The sequence below is a fragment of the Eutrigla gurnardus genome, assembly GCF_963514095.1.
Source record: "Eutrigla gurnardus genome assembly, chromosome: 12".
Taxonomy (NCBI): domain Eukaryota; kingdom Metazoa; phylum Chordata; class Actinopteri; order Perciformes; family Triglidae; genus Eutrigla; species Eutrigla gurnardus.
This window is the reverse complement of record NC_139926.1, coordinates 3,109,217-3,129,052: the sequence shown is the minus strand read 5'-3', so window position 1 is coordinate 3,129,052 and position 19,836 is coordinate 3,109,217.

Below are 19,836 nucleotides of genomic sequence, written 5' to 3'. Positions count from 1 at the left end.
GGCTGGCCTCTCCCCGCTGTGAAGCTGTGCTTCACAAAGGCCGCATCAAATTTGGACGCAGTGTAAGTGATGTCACCCATAGGTTTCTAGAGAGCCATTGTGAAGCTCAAATCAGGGTCGCCATCTTGGCAGTGCTGACACAGTTTATCCAAATATGGGCAGAGAGGAGGATCGTTTGTAGAGATGAGTTCAGCCACTCAAAACAGGCCCTGACCTCAGGTATGCATAACTTTAATATCATAGGTGAGTTGTCATGGATGGATGCATTTAAACATGGTGGTCCGACTCACTTTTGAAGCCAGCTTTGAGTGGCCCTTTGAGGGAACTGCAGTTTTTCCACTTCCACATTGTCTTCATTGTTCAGCACTGGAGGTTGCAGCTTGCACAAAGGTGCTTTGAGCCTTTGTGTGCATGCTAACATTCTTACAGTGAGGATGCTAAGATGCTGATGTTGAGCACAATGCTGTTTATGTTCACCTTCTAAATGTTGCATTTTGCCATGCTAACATGGGATAATCAGCACAGTTAACATTCTGGTGATGTCTTTGTTTTGCAGGTATTTGGTTATAAACGTGGGGCAATGTTGACCTGATGATGGCACTACGAAAATACACCAAAGGTTGTGTAGAATAGTAGATGAACTTTCGCCGGCAATTTCTTCACTTTTATGCCATCTGTGTGTAAAGCTCTCTTCTCTCGCCCCCTCCCCCTCTCTTCCTTTGTTTTTTTCTTTCCTCTCTTACTTCATCTCTCATCATGAAAGAGCCAGTAGAGCACTGTGAGACAATGTCCCAGGTTTCTGAAAAACAGCACTAGCTGTGAATTATGGACACATTTCATCACTTTAGGACTGTTTAGTGGGCAGAGTGAATAAGGCTGATGTACAGTAAATAAGACGAATGGCGCAATCACACACATTGCACCAGCTTAGGGGGGAGAAAATTCTCCAAAGTAAGTTTGCCACTCATAAAGCCTCCCACTGTGCTCGCTCACAATGCCTTGTCTCGGCTTTACTGTTGGATACGTGTGTGTGTGTTAAGTGTGTGTGGTACTTGTAGTTTCAGCGAGGGACACTATTTCTGTCGTCGTATTGTGTTCCGGAGCACACCCCGACGGTTTATCCTCTTCAATTACTTTAGTTGTGGTGCGGAGACACCAACTCTTGTAACAAAGCGATTCTCTCCACCAACAGGGACATTACACACAAACAGTAAAGCAGCGATAATCAATTGTTTGTGTTGCACATTTGTCATTTTAATGAGCAGCCAGAATGATAGAAGTCATCAAAGACGGAAGGCAGCATTACCATTCATGGGTACGCAACACACACATGCACAGCACACAACACACACTCATGTGGGCTGTCACCAAATATACACCAATGCAACTCATTAGGGAAATACCTTGTGACCTAATGTGGATTTCAGCCTGTTTCATCTTAATGAATGTGTTGCCAGGAAACAGTTAAAATGAGATTTGTTTCATGAAAAAAAAGTTACAGACTAAAAATGGCTTTGGTTCTTCTGCAAGAAAGTTAATTAACGAAAGCAATATAATTAATATACTGAATGCAATTTCACCACTGTTAATGTATGGTCATAATCTGAGGATAATAACACACTGTAGGTTTATGTCGTTCTTAGTTCTGTAACCCTAAAAGAAGCAGTGAGGTTGTGTCTGAACTATAATGAGTTGTTTTATGCTGTAGTGCTGTTTGAATGTATAGTGAGAATTATTATACCCATTATAGGACTCCACCGGTCACTAACCAAGCATTATATACCATCATGCATTGCTCTAAAGGAAATACGAGAGTAAAGAGATTAGCACGATTGAGACAATCCATGAAAATAATATATTTAACGTGAGCAGAGCATCATAACACATATGGCCACAAAGTACTTTTGTTCATTTATTTATTTCTCCACATTGACAACAGCAGTCTATACCACTTTGTATTCTAACCTTTCATAATAAAAGCACTAGAAAACCTCACTGTTTATGAAAGAACTCAAATTCACTCACAGCCTTGAATAAGAGGCAACTCACCAAAAATAGCATTGAATATGTATTTATTACAAAGAATTATATCTGCATTTATTATGGATGGTCCATCAGCCTGGTTGGGTTTCTGCTGAGTCAAGCACAAAAAATGAACAGCTGACTGTGCCAACGAGAGAGAGAAACGGAGAGAAAGAGGTAATCCCCATTAGAAGATGACAGCATTTAAAGGCAAACAGACACAGGAGCAGCTGAATCTATCTGCCTTAATGAACCACCGCAGCACTTTCAGCCTGACCTTGTAATTATTCTCACTTTCTTCCTCGTGTCCTCTTTTCTCCTTATATTTGCCTTTACTTCGCATTTCATAGGGCGGTTTGCTCCCCATCTGCCTATTAGTTGGTGTAACCCCCGACCTCTTCTCCCAACGTTGTGTTGACAAAACATGATTTATGCATTGTGGCGTGCGGCTCAGAATAGCACGGGCATTTGGTTACACATTTCACGAGCGTTTACTATCAGGAGGCCAATTATTGCAAATGTGAAACGTTATGCTCCGGATGATGTTGTCATGTGCTCAGATCTGACATTTTGAGCCTTCCTTATACATTTTCAGCCTCCCTGTGATGAACACAGAGGTTATCATAGCTTCCGTGGCCTTTTGGCAAGCCATCCTGCCAGGGTAGGCGGTGAGTGGGTTGTCTTCCCTTTTTTACCTTTTGATGCAGGTTCTACTTTCACATATAACGTGATGAAAGCGTGCACACGAGCTCCTATGCTGACCTTAAGGATGACTCATACTTATTCCAAATGCAGAGTAAAAGGCTGACTCCTTTTATAAATTGCCCTGAACTGACCTTCCCCGACTCTTACAGCTTCAGACTGCTGTTACACATTTGGGGTTAGCTTTCGTTCTCCCTGGATGAACATATATTCCTGCACATATTGCTGGCAGATTTCCTGCGCAGCATTTGGAGCGTGGGATGTGTATGTGCCTGTCGTTGTGAGATGTCCAAACCGTCTCGGCTGAAGCTCACTTCATCAAGGGGCAAGGCCTGGGTCAGGAGTTGGGGTTGGATTACGGTTCATTATCATTTTCTTACATTCATCTAAACTAACAGGTCGTGTTACTGTCATGCGAAAGGCAGTTATGAACCGGAACCGTTTTGTCTGCGCAAGGACATCTGAATCCAAGATTTAAAAGATAAATGCTGAACAGCCGTTAGTTTGTCACGCCCTCAAACAAAGGTAGTGAGAGAGGAGCTGAGCGTGGAGTCAAACAGAAATGTCCTTTTTTAGACTTCTAAAGGAAGAGGAGCTGAAGAAGTTGTGAAAATACATTTTTACCACTATTCCTCAGCAGAACAACTCCTGTTATCTGGTTATGGTAAGGGAGCGGGACATTTGTGACTAACAGACTTAGTTGTTGATCAATCACAACAGAGTGGGCTGGGTGACCAATCAGAGCAGACTAGGTTTTTTGGAAGGAAGGGACAGGAGGTCAAACGTAGAATTTCAGAGGGACTGAGAAGATAGATCTGCTGCAGCCAGGATGGGGGAAAACTAAATACATATAAATTCATGAAAAATCAATCCAAGCATGTCAATATGTTCTTAAAGGAACCCTTAATACAAGTATACACCATAAAAAGTGCATAATTAGTCATCTTTAACTGGTTGACATGTTCCTTTATTACCTTAAACACAGTTTTAATCCGCCACTGAAAATAGTCTCCAACAAATGCATTAATTCCTCCTGTTTAAGTAGGTTTACTAAAAAAAACTAGCAAATCACAAACACCTTCATTTGGGACCAATGGGTTTATGAAAATATAATGCACTTCATGTGAATTTGCTCTAAACGGACCAGGTACTGATCTTGTTGTAGAGACTGCTTTGGGAAAGTTGTACATCAGCTGCAACTTCAATCTTCTGTTCAGGAATAGTACGATAGATGACCATTGTTCTGGCAACGCTTACAGTCCAAAACACAAGAACTGTATTTTAAGTTACTCCAAAAAAACTTGCATTTTGTGTTGGTTTTGGCTGTCCTTGGACAAAAGTGGCTTCCAAACACCGGACTCCATTTAGAAAGCCTCTCATTTAGTGCAGCAAGGTCCGACCCTGTCCTGGTTCTGGTTCTGGTATGGATAATGTGTGTCTGCATGAGACGAGTACAGCTTGAGCTTTCTTCCCAGGATGCTTGAGTCTAATGCTCCGTTCCGATGCGGTAAATCAATCCCACACACAACATTCAGCAGGCGAATCGAACTGTTCCCAAGGTATGGTGAACTCATTCACTCTGAGAGGGATAGTGTTTCCTGTGATCGTGCTCCGAGATCTCCAAACCCGTCTTTGAAAGTTTCTCCTCTGACAGATCTCTTTCCATCAGATTTACAGATTACCCATATCCTGGTTCGGCCTCTTCTTGGCACCACCAACAAGTGCCACTAAGGCACAGCTGTAGGACTAGATCAATGACATCTGCCTGTTTATCAAGATAGTGTGGCTTTCATTTGCTACATGCTCTTACGCCGTTGTCCTTTTCATTATTGTTTGTCACGCATCCTTACCAGTGTTTGGAGGGGGAAGGGGGGGATGCATTGTGAGATTGCATTCATCTTTTCATTTAATCTGGTAACAAAGTTGTACAACATGAGTCTCAGTCAGAAGGTTATACTTATTATGGTAGCCGATCCCAGCTGACATTGGGCGAAGGCAGAGTTCACCTGGACAGGTCACCAGACTATCACATAGTAACAGACAACCATTCACACTCACATACACACCTACAGGACATTGAGGGACTGTGGAAGGAAGCCTGAGTGCCCAGAGGGAACCCACGCTAATACGGGGAGAACATACGAACTCCAGAGAAGGAACTCGAACCCAGACTCTTGCTGTGAAGTGACAGTGCTAACCACTACACCAACGTGCAGCCGTATTTAACAACACTGCTCATTAAAAGTAGTATTTGAATGAATGTAAGAGTTCTGCAGCATCCTATGCCCACAATATGTCATAAATAACACAACAGTCATTTCAGAGTTCCTCAGTTTATTTGTTGTAGGGAGTATAACTCCCACTGTGATGGATAGTGCAGGACTGTTGCATTACACTGCAGTGTGGTGTGGCTAATACACTGGCAACTGAGTTTTTATTCAAGGAAGCAAAAGCTGTTTGAAGTACAACTACTACTATTAATTATACCCTCAGAGAACAGCCCGTAAAAATATGGGCCAATGTACCGTTTCAATGAGAGGGGATTTTCTAAGGTGTTTTACCCAACATATTCAGTTGTGGGAGCAAGAAATCCAATTCTTATCTAAACTGATTCATGTTGAGGAGTTCATGTTAGCTGAATATCGCTTTAGTTAACCTGTGGACCGTTGATGTTACCAGATATGCTGTGAATATTTTGCAGACTCATTTTCAGACTTATAGTTTGAAACTGTAATTTATTTTGTATTTAATAAATGTTTTGAGTCTGTGAATGGTACAGTCCATATACAGTGAATCTATGGAATTTTCTATTTTAAGGTTGAAGGAAATATCTGTAATGTTGTACTGGTAATTTTCTGCCGGGACGATATCTGTTGTTGTTGTGTTTTTTTTTCCCTCAGTGTAGCACTTATTTATATTGCGATATTAATCAATCATGATCCCGGACTCATCCATGATTACAGGGCTAAACCTGGACCTCCACTGAGCCTACAACGAGTCCTGGTATATGCTCTACAACACATGTTCCTTTCTCACACTCACACACACACACCGACAGATTTATTTATTCCATCTCTGATGTGAACGTGTAATTGGAAGGGCACAGGGGTTGTGATGCTCAATTAGCCTGCTTTATGTGCACGTCACGGTGAATTGAGTGACGAGCCACGGTGCCCAGATCTCATCAGCTGAGAGAGAAGTCAAACAGCATCAGGGGCAGAGAGGCCTGATCCCCCACCTGTCTCCCACCACATTCCCGTTCTGATGGGCATTAGTCTGCGGCACAGGAACCCACCACATTAGAATTAAAGTTGCAAACATTAGCGGTATTTAAAACTAGTTATAGTTGCCTTCTTTGGAATCTTTCCAAATTAACTTCAGTTATTTAAAATCGTTGAAATGCTTTCAGGTATCCAGTTCCAGCTAGGACAAAGTCCAGAGTGTGTAAGTAGTTCCTGGATGCTGAATGCATTAATGCCATTGACTGGCCCTTTTTTTCAACAAATTACAGTATACTCTCTGAGGTAGATCAATGCATTAATAGCAAAGACATTCAGATTTAATAAAAAAAAAAGTAACAGTTTGATTTAAAAACAAAAACAAAGCACATCCTTAAAGATTTTCAACTTTTTGTTCAAGATCTGATGTGTGATTGAAGTGTTCCCTTCATCTGCATTGTATGTCAATATAACTGGAACTTATACAGTAAGTATACCAACCTTATATGTTTGCTAATGGTAGCTGGCTATGCTAACGAGTTAGCAAACTTGTTAGCTAGCTGAAACGATTAAAATAAGGTTTCTGTGAACATTAACATTAGTTTGCTAATGACATTAGCAAAGCTAGCTAATGAGCGAGAGACAGTTACAGAACTGTAATTTAAGAGGAATATACTGCCTGTGAAACAATAAGGTCGAGATTGTAATCCACAAGAAGAACACGGATAAAAGGCTGATCAAGCTGGTCAATTATAGCATGAAGGTCTTCTGAGGTTGGATTACCAGAAGACAGAGCAGATTCAATATATTTAATCAACTTCAGGAATAAGCAGGCAGGAGAATAATGAAGCACCTCAGTCCAATCTGTGTGGAGCTGCAGGAAAGTACTGACCATCAGTCCTTGATTAAAGTGCAATCATTACGAGGCTTAACAAGAATCGAATATTGTTCACATAGCGGCAAATACAGGCATACAAATACACCCAACAAAGAACTGAACCCACAAGAAAGAACAGCCAACGTCACAATGTAAGAGCCAACAGTCATTTAAAAGGTCCTCTCTGAGTGATATCCTCCCACACATCTCACAATTAGTGTATCAACTTCAGTTTTTTATTAATTGTGTCAAAAGCTCCGTTGAGATTCCTCAGCACCAAGTAGTGTTCCACTCACAAGGCGTGTTAATGAACGACCTTTCCTGAAGCACATCCCACAAAAAACAGACGCTGTTGTTTGCATTCACATCAGCTGCTTTGCCATCGCAAAACGTGATGCGCAGCACGTCAAGGCCTGTAGTCTTTAAGCAGGGAAAGGATTGAGACTCATTTCTGTTACGGAGTTTTTGTTTTCTTTAAAACATGCCCAGAGTGCAGAGAGATATTAATGACAGAAAGCAAGCAGACCGGTAGACTCAAGGACGTGTGTAATGTTGGTAAAATGTCAAGGAGACTTGGGGACAGTTTTATACTCCCCAACAAATGGGAGCTGCGTTTTAAAGTGCAACACACTTTTAATACATAAAATCCATGGAAAGTAGCAGTGAAAAAAGGGCGTAAGAAACTGGAAATGTTTCAGACTGTAAACATCAGTACAGCTATTTTTCCGTTTCATTTCCGTTAAGTGTGGCGTGTAGGAGCAGCCGTGCTCTTCCCCTGCTGACCCACAGGCAATCTGGCTGGGACATAACCCCCTTCTCTAAACTCACTTTTTATCCATCCTTCTTAATTTGTCCCAATGTGCGACATATTTTTAGTCCCTCCCTTCCTCATTACCAGCTACCTGCTTTCTAAGCATTGGACTGTACTGCATTGTTCTGTTAAGAGTCTGCACCAGGATTTGAGTGTTGGGGCCCTAATTTCGTGGTGCAGCGCAGGGCGGCGCAGGGTGGCGGAGCCGGCGCAATGCAAGTTTCGACCCGCGCAGCCTTGCGCACCGTCAGTTTGGCAGTTTGGTGGATCGCCTGCGCCAAGATGGGTGTGGCGGCGCAGCAGGGGGAGGCGTCACAGATTCAGCTTGGCGTAGCAGAAGTTTCGTGGCAAAAAGCCTCGCCGAGACTGCGCTGAAAGCTCGCCAGCTCCAACCTGGTCTACTTTCGGCGCAAGGCGTAAATAAAGTCCATTCATTCAATGCGAATCACAGCTGGCGGAGTGGAAGTTTGGCTGACTGCGCGCAGTGCATACACGTCACCGAGATCTCACAGGCAGGTTTCCACAGTTCCAGGCACATTTAAATGCAATAAATAATCACAAAAAACACTATTTAATGCAACTGATTGAATCAACACGTGAATTTATATCTATATAGATTGTCCCGTCACTGACGTCAGATCAAAGGCGGATGGCACGCGTAACGGAAACTCAGCCTCTCGGACCAAAACATCTCCCTCTCTCTCTCCTGTTTTTTATAATATCGGCATTGTTATTATTCTGATTTTACGCATGCACAGCGCGTGATGCGCGTGGTGGGAGCGGCGGCGCTGCTTCTGTCATCGAGTTGTCAAGTGACGGAACTTGCACTGAACCTCCCCTAACGCATTAAAGGTGAGGAGAGGAGCTCATTTGATTGGTGAAGATCTGAATCGGCTGTGTTAGTCCCAGTCCACGCCTCGTCTCCTCCTCGTCTCCCACTCACGCCTCCTTCTCCTCCCTCTTTCCCACTTGCGCCGGTGGGCGAGACGGGAGGTGTGCCTGCGCGAGCCTGCGCGGTGCACGAAACTTGCAAAGTCCAGGCGGACACACCCCGTCGGCGCGGCGCAGGTGCGCTGAAAGCTGACTGCGCCTGGTCTACGAAACTAGGGCCCTTGGTGTCACGGTAATGCCAAGTAGTGCAAGAAGATGGCACCTCCTTTTGTTCAGTGGATGTAGTCATGGTAATGTCGCCCGTTGGTTTTGGCCGTCACCATCTTGGAATTTTTGCAAACAGTGAAGGAAGTGTTTTTGTACACACTGAGGATGTACTGAGAGTTGATTTCAGCGGGTTGCCACTAATCTTCTGACAAACAGCCATAAGAGATGATGTTATGCCGCGGATGTTCTAATGCTTGTGTCAACTCGGTCTCCTCCAAAATTAGGTTCCCATACAACAAAACTACACTATCAATTATGTTTCCAGGGAAATAAATCGGAGCTCCGGTTCACTACTGTCATGCTGCTCGCTCTCTCAATCTACACCGACCACGTTACAAGTTAAACAAGCAGCTAAACCACAAGTAGCTAAAACATGCTTATTGTTAATTAGCTCCTATAGATCATGGGCTCTTAACATGTAGTGAATGTTTTCCCTTTCATAAGCCATTAGAGGCCTTTAGAGTCCACAGATGGTCACATATCCCACACATGGCTCTCCCATCAGTCCCTCCCTCGCTTTCTCTTGCTCTGATTTTCAAACAATGGTGGCCAAGGACGAAGGCCCTCTACGGTCCCATCTGCTGGGCATGGCATGGGGTGGGGTGTTGGCTGGTGTCTTTCTCCAAGTAAACCATTTTCTGATAAAACTTAAGAAGCGAGATGAGAGGGAGAAAGGAGTACTGGGATGGAGGTCCCCCCCCTTACTTCTACCCTGCGCATCTGGAATACTGTAGCTGCCACAACCAAGCACACATGGTCAGAGTTAGGTCTCAATATGTCTGGCGGCTGACTCTAAATGGATGGTGTACAAGGCTGTGTCATAAAGGATTACAGTGTAGTCGAGGAGTGATGCAGCGAGGCTACGAGACTCTAGGTGCAATTATACCGGCCTCAGGGGTTGAGAGGGTTGCTTTAAAAATGTAATTTGTCACAGACTACCTGGATAAAACTGCAATCTGTAATACGATGCAGTACAATGGGATGCAGCTTTACGTGTCCCCTCGGGTTTATTTATTTCAGGGAAAAATACACTGCAGCAAACAAAGTCTAGATGCTCTTGGTGAACCACCATCTGTCTCAAGTTCCAATAATAACATGCACTCAGTTTGGGCTTCACAGACTTATATTATGAGTTGTAAATAATAAAATGAACGATAGCTGGATTCCATTTAGCTGCTCTAGTTTATGTTGGCTCAGTGTCACACTGTCATGGTTTACTGGGACTCTTGATGTTATTAGAAACACCTGCTTTTCTTCCAACGACAAGTGAAAGTGTCTGCTGTGAATCAGGCTGAGTTGGTCACAGCAGGGTAGCCTGGGATCTGATAGCGTTTTTTTATTCATTCCATATCTACTTACTGGATCTGAATCTTTCCCGATCCCTCAGGAAATCTAATAAGGTTTGGCTTTAAACATGTGAGAGTAACACAAGTTACAACTAAAAATAATTCAAGTCAAAGTCCTCAAATCCCATTTTATTGGCAGAGAAAGTTCTGAGTAGCAGCCTCATTAATATTCATCAGACTTTAGTACACCTGTGATAACACACTTTTATTTTTGGCTAATTTTGCAAAATACACAACAGTGATATACCATCACCTTGTACGGTTGAGGTGGGAAATATGTTAGCAAATATTAATTCTTTACTCATTCAACAAATACAGAGCAACATTTTAGTTAATTTGCTCTCGTGTTTGTGGTCAGCTGGTAAAGTCAGGAAATATCTTTGTTAGCTCTGTTTTTTTTTCAGATTCAGAATTATTACATTATTTTTCATTTGATACATTGTCATGAGCATTATCTACTATAGACACTTCAAATTAAGAGTCATGCAAAAGTATTTATCTCTTTTGTGATTTTCCCTATTTTGTTCCATTACAACCTTAAATAAAGATAATAGTTAAAACTGCTAAAATGGTTCAGCACATGTATTCACCCCTTTTTCTAAAGGCCCTAAAAAATAGCTGGTGCAGTCGATTTTCCTCAAAAAGTATTTTCTTTGTTAACACTGATTGTTATTGTGCATTTTCTAAAGAAAACAACCTTCAAACAAATAAACTCAAGAGCAAAGCAACACAAACCAACACAATGGACATACAGGTAACCGGTACGCACCACAGTGTAGGCCAGAAACAAGTTGATGATTAAAATGTTTTGTCTTAATTTCTGTTTTCTTTCACATAGTACTGAAGCACCTCATCAACACCAGAAGGAAGTGCGTTGGTTGAGTTAAGAGAGAGGACTCTGGAGGGACAGGAGTGTTTACATAAATGATGGACAGAGTTGATGAACAATGTTTCCCATATATGGTGTTTTTAATGTTTTGTTTTTTGCAAATTCTAAATCCGCACATCAATGAACTACTGTAGTTATGTTTTGTTTGTCATGTGTGTGTGTGTGTGTGTGTGTGTTAAACGGGCTACAACTGTGTTTCATTGTGTATCTGTCTTGCACAATGACAAGAATGATCTTTGAATCCTTGAACAAATGTCGTTGGTGACTGCTGGCCTTACCTTATTTCCAATAAACATTTCATCCAAAAGGTCTGACCTGATCCAAAATGACATAAATGTGTGACAGCAGCTCCTTCAATTACAGACCAAGAGGGGTAGCAGGGCTGAATCACAAGACAAGATTTCTCCATTTGTAATTGAATTGATTGAAGTTCAGGCGAGAATGTGGCAATCCAAATGAAAGCGTCAGACAGAGACAGGCTAATAGCTCTCTGATTAACACCGCTGTCTTCCTTTGTGCTCTTTCTCAGGCTCTCAGCCACAATGACACACACACACACATGCAGAGTTGAATGCGAGACACATTTGCAGGCGCGGTGCGGTATCGCCGGGATTTCGCTGCATCTCTGCCATCGCTCAGCGTTACATATGTATGAGGATGAGGGTTTTTTTCCAATCACTTCCGTGTGTCTTTTAAATTACTTCTCTGTTATCACAGCGGATTACAACCCTGCTCCTCTTACTACACCATGGAATCAATTCAATTCTGGAGATATTACCTGCCTATTGCAAGCGGGCGTCAGTGTGCCTGCAGTTCTCTGATTTACTGTACGTGCATGTCGCGTTTCAAGCTCAGCGTCTGCTTCAGCTGCTGGCTGAGATGAAATGCAAATTTTTTTTGCAAGATAACTCGGGCACGTGTGCACCTGTTGAGTGTGTCCATGCAGAGACGGAGCATGGGCCCACATGCACATACAGTAGAAGAACATCACAGGATTAAAGAATTGGTATTAAAGTATATTTTTAGACAATATGGACATGCAACATACAATATGTTGACAGTGTGAGTGTGCTGTACTGGCCACAATCCCTTCAGAATGCAACTAGATTATATGAGAAGACACAAAAAACAGAAGAACAATTCATCAACATCTTTGTGCATTAAAGACATTCAGATACAACAAATAAAGTTTAACTAGGAAGGTTATGAATATCTATAAACTAACATAAGCATGTGGATGAATCCCCTGGAGGATTCAAACCAGACAATGGAGACAATGCCAAGAAACAATGATTTACTTGGTCCCGTTTGCATTGTACTAGAGCATGACACGGGAGTGGATTTTCACTCCCGTCCCATCCCACTCCCAGAGAAAAAATCCCATCCCATCCCAATCCCGGGCCGGAGTAAAAAAAAAATCCCATCCCGTCCCACTACTGTAGAATGACTCCCGCTCCCACTCAAAATTACTCCCACTCCCATCCAACTCCGTTTTTTTTTTTTTTTCATCACATTCAACTCGCATGAATCTATGCAATATTTGCGACTTCCCAATAAAGTCAGTTAATCTCACCGACGGATCATTGTGCAGACTTCAGTCTGTAGCTCTCGCTTCCCGGCTTCATCGCCTCTACCTCCCTCCGCGCATTTAACTTCCGGTAGTGGCCGGCCCGGCCGGAAGTCAAAGCACTGTTGGATGTGCTAACGCAAGTCAAAATAGTTTTGGCTCACTGAAAGATGACTACAAAAATGGACGTGTCTGTCCTTTTGGTTGTTTAACACGGCTGAAAATCATCATCTATTAATGGCGTTCCCGCTCCTGCCCGCTCCCGTTGATTTTTATTCCCATCCCGTCCCAATCACGGGATTAATAAAACTTTGACTCCCATCCCGCGGGAATCCCACGGGAATCACGTGACCCGAAAAATGTCATGCTCTACATTGTACCATTAATTACACATGTATGTTTGTCCATTGGAAGTATAATTTTGCCATTGTGTGAGATGAGAGACGTAGTCCACTGATGCTACAACAAGCTGAGACATTCTTTGACTATTAAAATGATCGTACATTGGACATATTCCTTCTGAAATTAGATCCTATGGGGAACACCGGAAGGGGCGGGACTTAGCCTCTCTCTATTACAAGACGTTTATTCAGCAACCTGTACCACAAATGTAGATAATATTGTTTAATCATCATCATCATCATCAAAGTGCTCTCTCATGTGTATTAGACCATTTCAAGCCTCTCACACTCAACCAGTTACCAGGTGATGTGAGTGAAGTCCCTGAGGGTTCAGGGTTTAAGGCTTTAGGGGGGTACTGGGATCGGGCCTTGGTATGGGTGTGTGGTGCCATTGTTCTCCTCAGTGCAGCACGAGTAAATGACTGATCATAGTAACTATGGTGAGCTGGAAGAAGACACTGATGATTAAATAGAGGCGTGTGTGCTCACTGCATCTTTCCATGTTTCTGGGCACACATGGGCATGGTTATCCGAGTCGCCGCCTGTGTGTGTGTGTGTGTGTGTGTGTGTGTGTCAGCATTTGTATGTGCGGGGTCACGTCTGTGCGTGTTTCCTGCCTCCCTGTGTTTAATCAGCCATTTAATCAAACTGCAAGGTCAAACAGCAGAACAAGCGGGAGGAAGCTGAGTAGCTTCTCTGGCTGAACTTCAAGAGTCCCGCTGCCGGCTCCGTCACACATCACTGGCACGTGGAGGGAAAAGGGGATTGTACTCTTTTTACAGCTCCTCTGACTCTGCTGTCATAAGAGGAGCCGCTGTTCTCAACGGCTTAGCTAATGAGCATTCCCATTTTGACATGCACCAATGCAAGCTCACAGATACAGACACGCATGCTGTAATCAACAAAGTCATGATGTGACTGAATCACACATATATTAAAAAACTATTAAGTCAGAAATGTAGGTTAAGTTTTAATGGATGTTTGGAGAATGATGTACTTGGTGATATTATCTGGAAGATCTTAATGACAATTTTGGGGTCAGGTTTCATTATTTATGGGTATGGATCGTGGGAATGTGGTTGTGGTGATGGAAAAGCAACTTTCAGTGAAAATAAAATCATATCTATCAATCTAACATCTGTCCTTCATCCAGGGCTGGGTCACAGTGCTTCTCCCTAGCTACTTCCACCAGCTCCTTTTGGGGGATCCTTAGGCATCCAAATTGGGATATGTAATCCCCCCTTGGATACTGGGTCTGCCCCCCGAGTCTCCTCACAGTTGAGTTACCAATCAAGAGCCACTTGCCTGGAGGCAAAAGGCAGGAAATTCGAGGCTGACCGACTTTTGTCGGACTTGAACGCAACGTCATGTCTGTGTTGAGAAATCAAATATGTGCACATTACTGGTGGTTACTCTTGATCATGGATGCTCTATTTAGTCTCCGTGTTTTAGGATCCGATTGGTCCTCAAATTACTCTTACTTTAAGTAGACTTCCTTTATTTTATTTCATGTCTCATGGGTATCTGAAACAACACGCCCTCATCAACCCCAGATGACTTTAATGCGGGGCTTATTTTGGTCAGCACACCTGCTTAATCCCCAGTTAAACTTTATACATGCATGGTCACATGGGCATGAGTTGACGGGCAATTGTGATGAGTCGCCCCCTGATGGCCAGCAGAAAGAATGGAAGTTTAAGTCACTTCAGCTTTGGCTTCGTTTTTTTGAGAACTGGAGGTTTCTGCCTGGTTTCTGCCCATCCTTTTCAAGGTTTAGACTTGGAAGTGCTGCAAATCGTCCCAGTGTGACAAAACAAACTTGAAGACCTGGTCAGCATTGGGACTTTGTCTTGGGGATTCAGATATTATTTTCAACTCAACTGAAAATAATGTGCATGATCCACCACACCAGGCACCAGGCAGTGAGGTCTTTCCATAGCCTGGCTGACAAGGCCACGTAATGATCCTCCTATCCACTCCCAGCCATGATAATCTCATTGGAGACACAGTCTCGAATGAAAACAGCAGTAACAGAGATCCACAAGACATTTCCCATCATTTGGGTGTCTGAGCGTTTCTTTGCATGGATTATCTTTGCAGGGCTACACGTACCCAGCCATGTCAAAGCAGATACTATGATTTTATGCTCCGGGATGAGGAAAGAAATCCACATAAGCCAAGAAGCTTGACACAACCAGTGTGTTTGAGCAGTGAAAATGGTCAGTTATTTCATAGTCTCAGGACTAGCGATACCTCTCTTTTTCAGACCGAGTACAAGTAGCCTGCTTACATTTGGGTAGCCTACTTGCTAATACTCCAGTGCAGGCTTGAGTTGCACCAGTTATTTGTCAATACAAGGTATAACTAGCTTGTTTCAAACTTGCTACTTAAATTGAGCAGGAACATTAACACAGATGAAATATGTTAGCTATTCAATATCTTTATTTTTCTATAAATCAGTTATCACTCCTATCACTCCTTTAACTAGTCAGACTCACAACAGGGCACTTTAAAAAAGGATCAAAATCAAGGCTAACCAGAGACATTGTCATTTTTATTTGATGTATTCATATTTCTTGTCAAAACCAGACGCCTACATCCCCCACAATGCGACTCAACCGCTTACAGTTGGTTTGAGATCCAGTTGTGTTCGCCGCTAGTGGCAAATGTAGCCGCTAGCCTCAAGCAGAGGGTGAGGAGCGGCCTACAGAGGTCTGGAGAGCTCACTTCCTTCTAACTCCAGAACTTTCATTTCCAAACTTGTAGTCTTCAACTGAACACTTGAGTCAGTTCATCAGATTCCATAACTCCATCTGGAGACACAAAAAGCTTTGTACAACTGTTTTCAATACAGATATGCAGTCGGACCTCCCAACACCTGAGGACAGACTTTGATGTTTAAAATTGGTGGAGTTCCTGTTTAACTTCCAATCCTCCATGTGGATATTAATTTGTGTTGTTGACATACACATGTGGAGAAATATCCATTTACTTTATGGCTGAGCCGAGTTTGAACTTGTGAACAGCTTCAGTACAGCCAGTGTGCCGTGTCCAGTTTTGGCCAGGTCTCATCTCTATGACTTCATGTGCATGAAAAAAAACAATAAAAGAATATGCGTATGTTTCAAGCGCTTGCGTGTCCATGTTGGGCCTGTGTTCTTCAATGTCACCGTGTCCCATTAGATGATTGAAGTGAGTCACGTCGACACTGGCCGCTGCCAAGTGTAAACATATCTGTCAACTGCAAAGCAGGGAGTGTAGGACAACATGTTAATGCAACCTGACAAGCATGGATCAAAGCCTCTGATTGCATTCGTGCCTCAACCACAAAGTTTAACGAGACTGGTGAATTAAAAACAGAAGAGGACAAACAAGGCTCAAATATCATGGTCACATTTAACAGACAAGTACCTGGGGGAGGGGGGGGGGGGGGGGGGGTTATATATGAAGCGTCAAAGATTCATGCCAGAGAGATGTGGAAATGTTTGGAAACAGGACATTTAATAGAAGGATGAGCCAAGAAGCTCTCCTACAGTTAAAGTCGGAGATAGAAGATAACCAGTGCTGGCACCTCTCTGGAAGAGAGAGCATGCACTGAAATAAAATGCAAGCATGCACCATCACACATATTACATAACATATGATAATCTGTAAGTGCTTTCCTGTCTGCTCCATCTCTTTAAAAACATCCTGATGATTGCAGAAAATAAAACTGAAATGTGCTTTATCACGGTGAGGTGAGTGTGGAAGGGTTGATATTGCAGGAAGGAAAGAAGCAAAACAAGCATAAACACACATACAGAAAGGGTTTACTATGTGAAGGATGATAATAGGTTAGGTAAAGGACTATAGAGAACTATCTAGAGGACTATATAGAGAATTAAATAGAGTACCAATACAGGACTATATAGTGGACTATGTAGAGGACTATGAATAGGATTCCATAGATGACTATAAATGACTATAAAGGCCTATGTAGAGGACTCTAAAGGCATATGTAGAGGACTGTATAGCAGACTGTGTTGGGGACTATGTGGAGGACGATGACTATATAGAGGACTACATAGAGGTCTATGAAGAGGGCTAGAGCAGTAGAGGACATTATACATAACTACGAAGATGACTATGTAAAGGATTATACAGAGGATTATTTATAGGACTATATATTGGGCTCATGGGCAAATGAACAAACCCGTTGGGACACTGCTCTTCCAACTCCTTCACTGACTACAGAGAAGAGCATCATACCACCTTAAAAACTACCAAACTATACCCTTTCAGTATTTCAGTAGTCATTATCAGTGTTGGGAGTAACGCGTTACAAAAGTAATGCATTACTGTAATGCATTACGTTTTGCTGTAACGCGGTAAAAAAAACTGGTAATATTATGTTATGTAATATTGTAATATTATGTATGTTATATATAATAACAAATCTCAGTAACGCGCGTTACAATGCATTTTAAACCCGAAATCAATTGACTCTACATTCGCGATCGCGAGATGGGCATACGCTCCACTTTTGGAAAAGTGTGAAAGCCGGTCCGTGTGACTCTACACTATGTTAATTAAGCGCTGTTGTTAGCAGGCTCCATGAGCTGGACACCGACTCACGGAGCGGCTCCCGGTCGGTCAGAGCGCAGCCGACCCGGCACACCGAGGATCAACAGCTGAGGGGCGGCGGCGAGGAGGCGGAGGCTCCGATTCTCCCCGTCGGTTTTGGACCGCTTTTATGTCCGCGTCATAACGCTTTAGGTGCGAGTTTAAAACAGTAGGTTTACTTCAAAACGTGAGCGTCAGACGCTGTCAGAGCGTTAATGAACAGTGTTTTAGAGCTCCCCTAAATGTCTCAGGTAGGCTTTCAGGTAATTTCACAGCGCCTTCAGGGTCATTAAAAAAGACGAACGGCAAATCTGGAATGAAAAATGGAACTGTTATTTCATCCCCGAATCCCATTCATGAACACAATATCTAATATCAGTTAACGAGTCGTTTTCCGTTTCTTGTTCTTTTATTTTGAAGCGAAAAACATCACATCCTGCTGTGTAATGAGCTGCATTGAACACAAGAAGATCTATTGAGAACAAAAAATCCATATTTCCTTTTATTTTGGCGAAAAGTAATGCAAAAGTAATGTAAAAGTAGTGTAATGCCTTACAATTCAAAGACAGTAATATTGTAATGTAACTAATTACTTTGAAATGACAGTAACAAGTAATAAATAATGCATTACCCTTTTGAAGTAACTTGCCCAACACTGGTCATTATTATCCAACTCTGTCATCGATGGTTAACATCATCGTCAACATTTACAACTTTTCATTTGGAAGTTTTTTTTTTAGCAGCTGACTCATCATGAGCAAAGCAATCAAGAAACCTACAAATACTTTTTTTCAAAACAAAAGTTACAGAGTGCTTCACAGAGGGGAAATAAAAGGGGATATAAGTATTTCATTATCTTAGTCTTATTTTTCTTAGGGCCTTGAATTTTAATGTGTTACTATTTTGGCTGCATTGAGATTCAAGTCAAGGACTGACAAAAACAACATAAATTAATAATAGATTAGATCCTCTGAGAAAGAGTTAGAGCGGTCACTTGTTGTGTATACTATTACAGTTAAATCTAGCCATTGAAACAGTTGTATTTCCAAGGACAAGATGAATCTATAGAACTGACTCACATAATAAAATAGTCACTGTTTAGCATTTACTCTTCCTGATTCATATCCCACGGTGTCTGGCAGCATTGTAAGTCAAGACCTTGTCCAGCTTTTTGAATAGGCTGTCTCATAAGAGGCAGCGCTGCCATAGCGCTGAGCTTTAGGATATTAAAACCACATAATGGAATGGCCGCTTCAGGGGAGTAACCCGTCAGATACCCTTGTCTGGTTCTGTTTATGTCCGTTTGCTTTAGTGCTCTACATGTTCCCTGGTGTGTCTTTACCCCCGCTAGCCTGCTCCCCATTAAAAAATTCATTTAGGTAATGCAGAGCAGCTTTAATAGATTAAATGAATTTAATAATCGTCATGCCCTGCCAAAAACTCAGCACAACAGGTTCATCTTTCAAAGCAGAAGCCTTTGAAACCTGAGGGGGAAAAAAGTTGGCCATTAATTTCATTGAATTTTGGAGCCGCTCCTACCCAAACTCATCAATTAAACATGTAGTTTCTGAGGGTTAAAGCATTTTGGTGTATGGCTTTGTCTAAAAAAGGCCCTTTTTTAAAAAAAAAATACAGACCGGGAAGCAATATACTGTATTACTTAGCTGATTTATGTAATACACTCTGTAACGCTTAATGAAATATAACAGCTGCATACTAATATAAAGTAGAAGCTGCATGCAACCTTTACCTGCAATTCTTAACTTGGTATCCAGTTTACATTACATTAATATGATGTTATCAATAATATTGTATACAATGCACCAGACCCAAGAAGCTGTGGCATCAGGAAGTTTGTGCTGTCTCCCAATGATTAAAGCATCTCTTATTTAAATCCTGTTCCAATAAATAATGGAGTGTTAAGCCTATTTTCTCTGACTCTCGGAGCCTCTTACATCCAACTGTCAAAGCTCTCTTGGATGAGGGAGTCGTGGGTCTAGACGCTAAGCCTTGGAATCACACTTAGAAGGCACAGGCTGTGAGAAAGCGCCACTGGTCCCCGAACAGAGCCGTAGCAACATGTGCATTAGCATTGCGGCGGAGGTGAGAAGATACCACCTCTGAGAGTCTACTGAGTCATGCAACATGAATAGTGTATGCATTACCAACACCGTTCCTCTTATTTAAACCAAGCACCACCACGCTCAGGTGAAAATGGACCTCAAGAGGCTGTTTGAAAATGA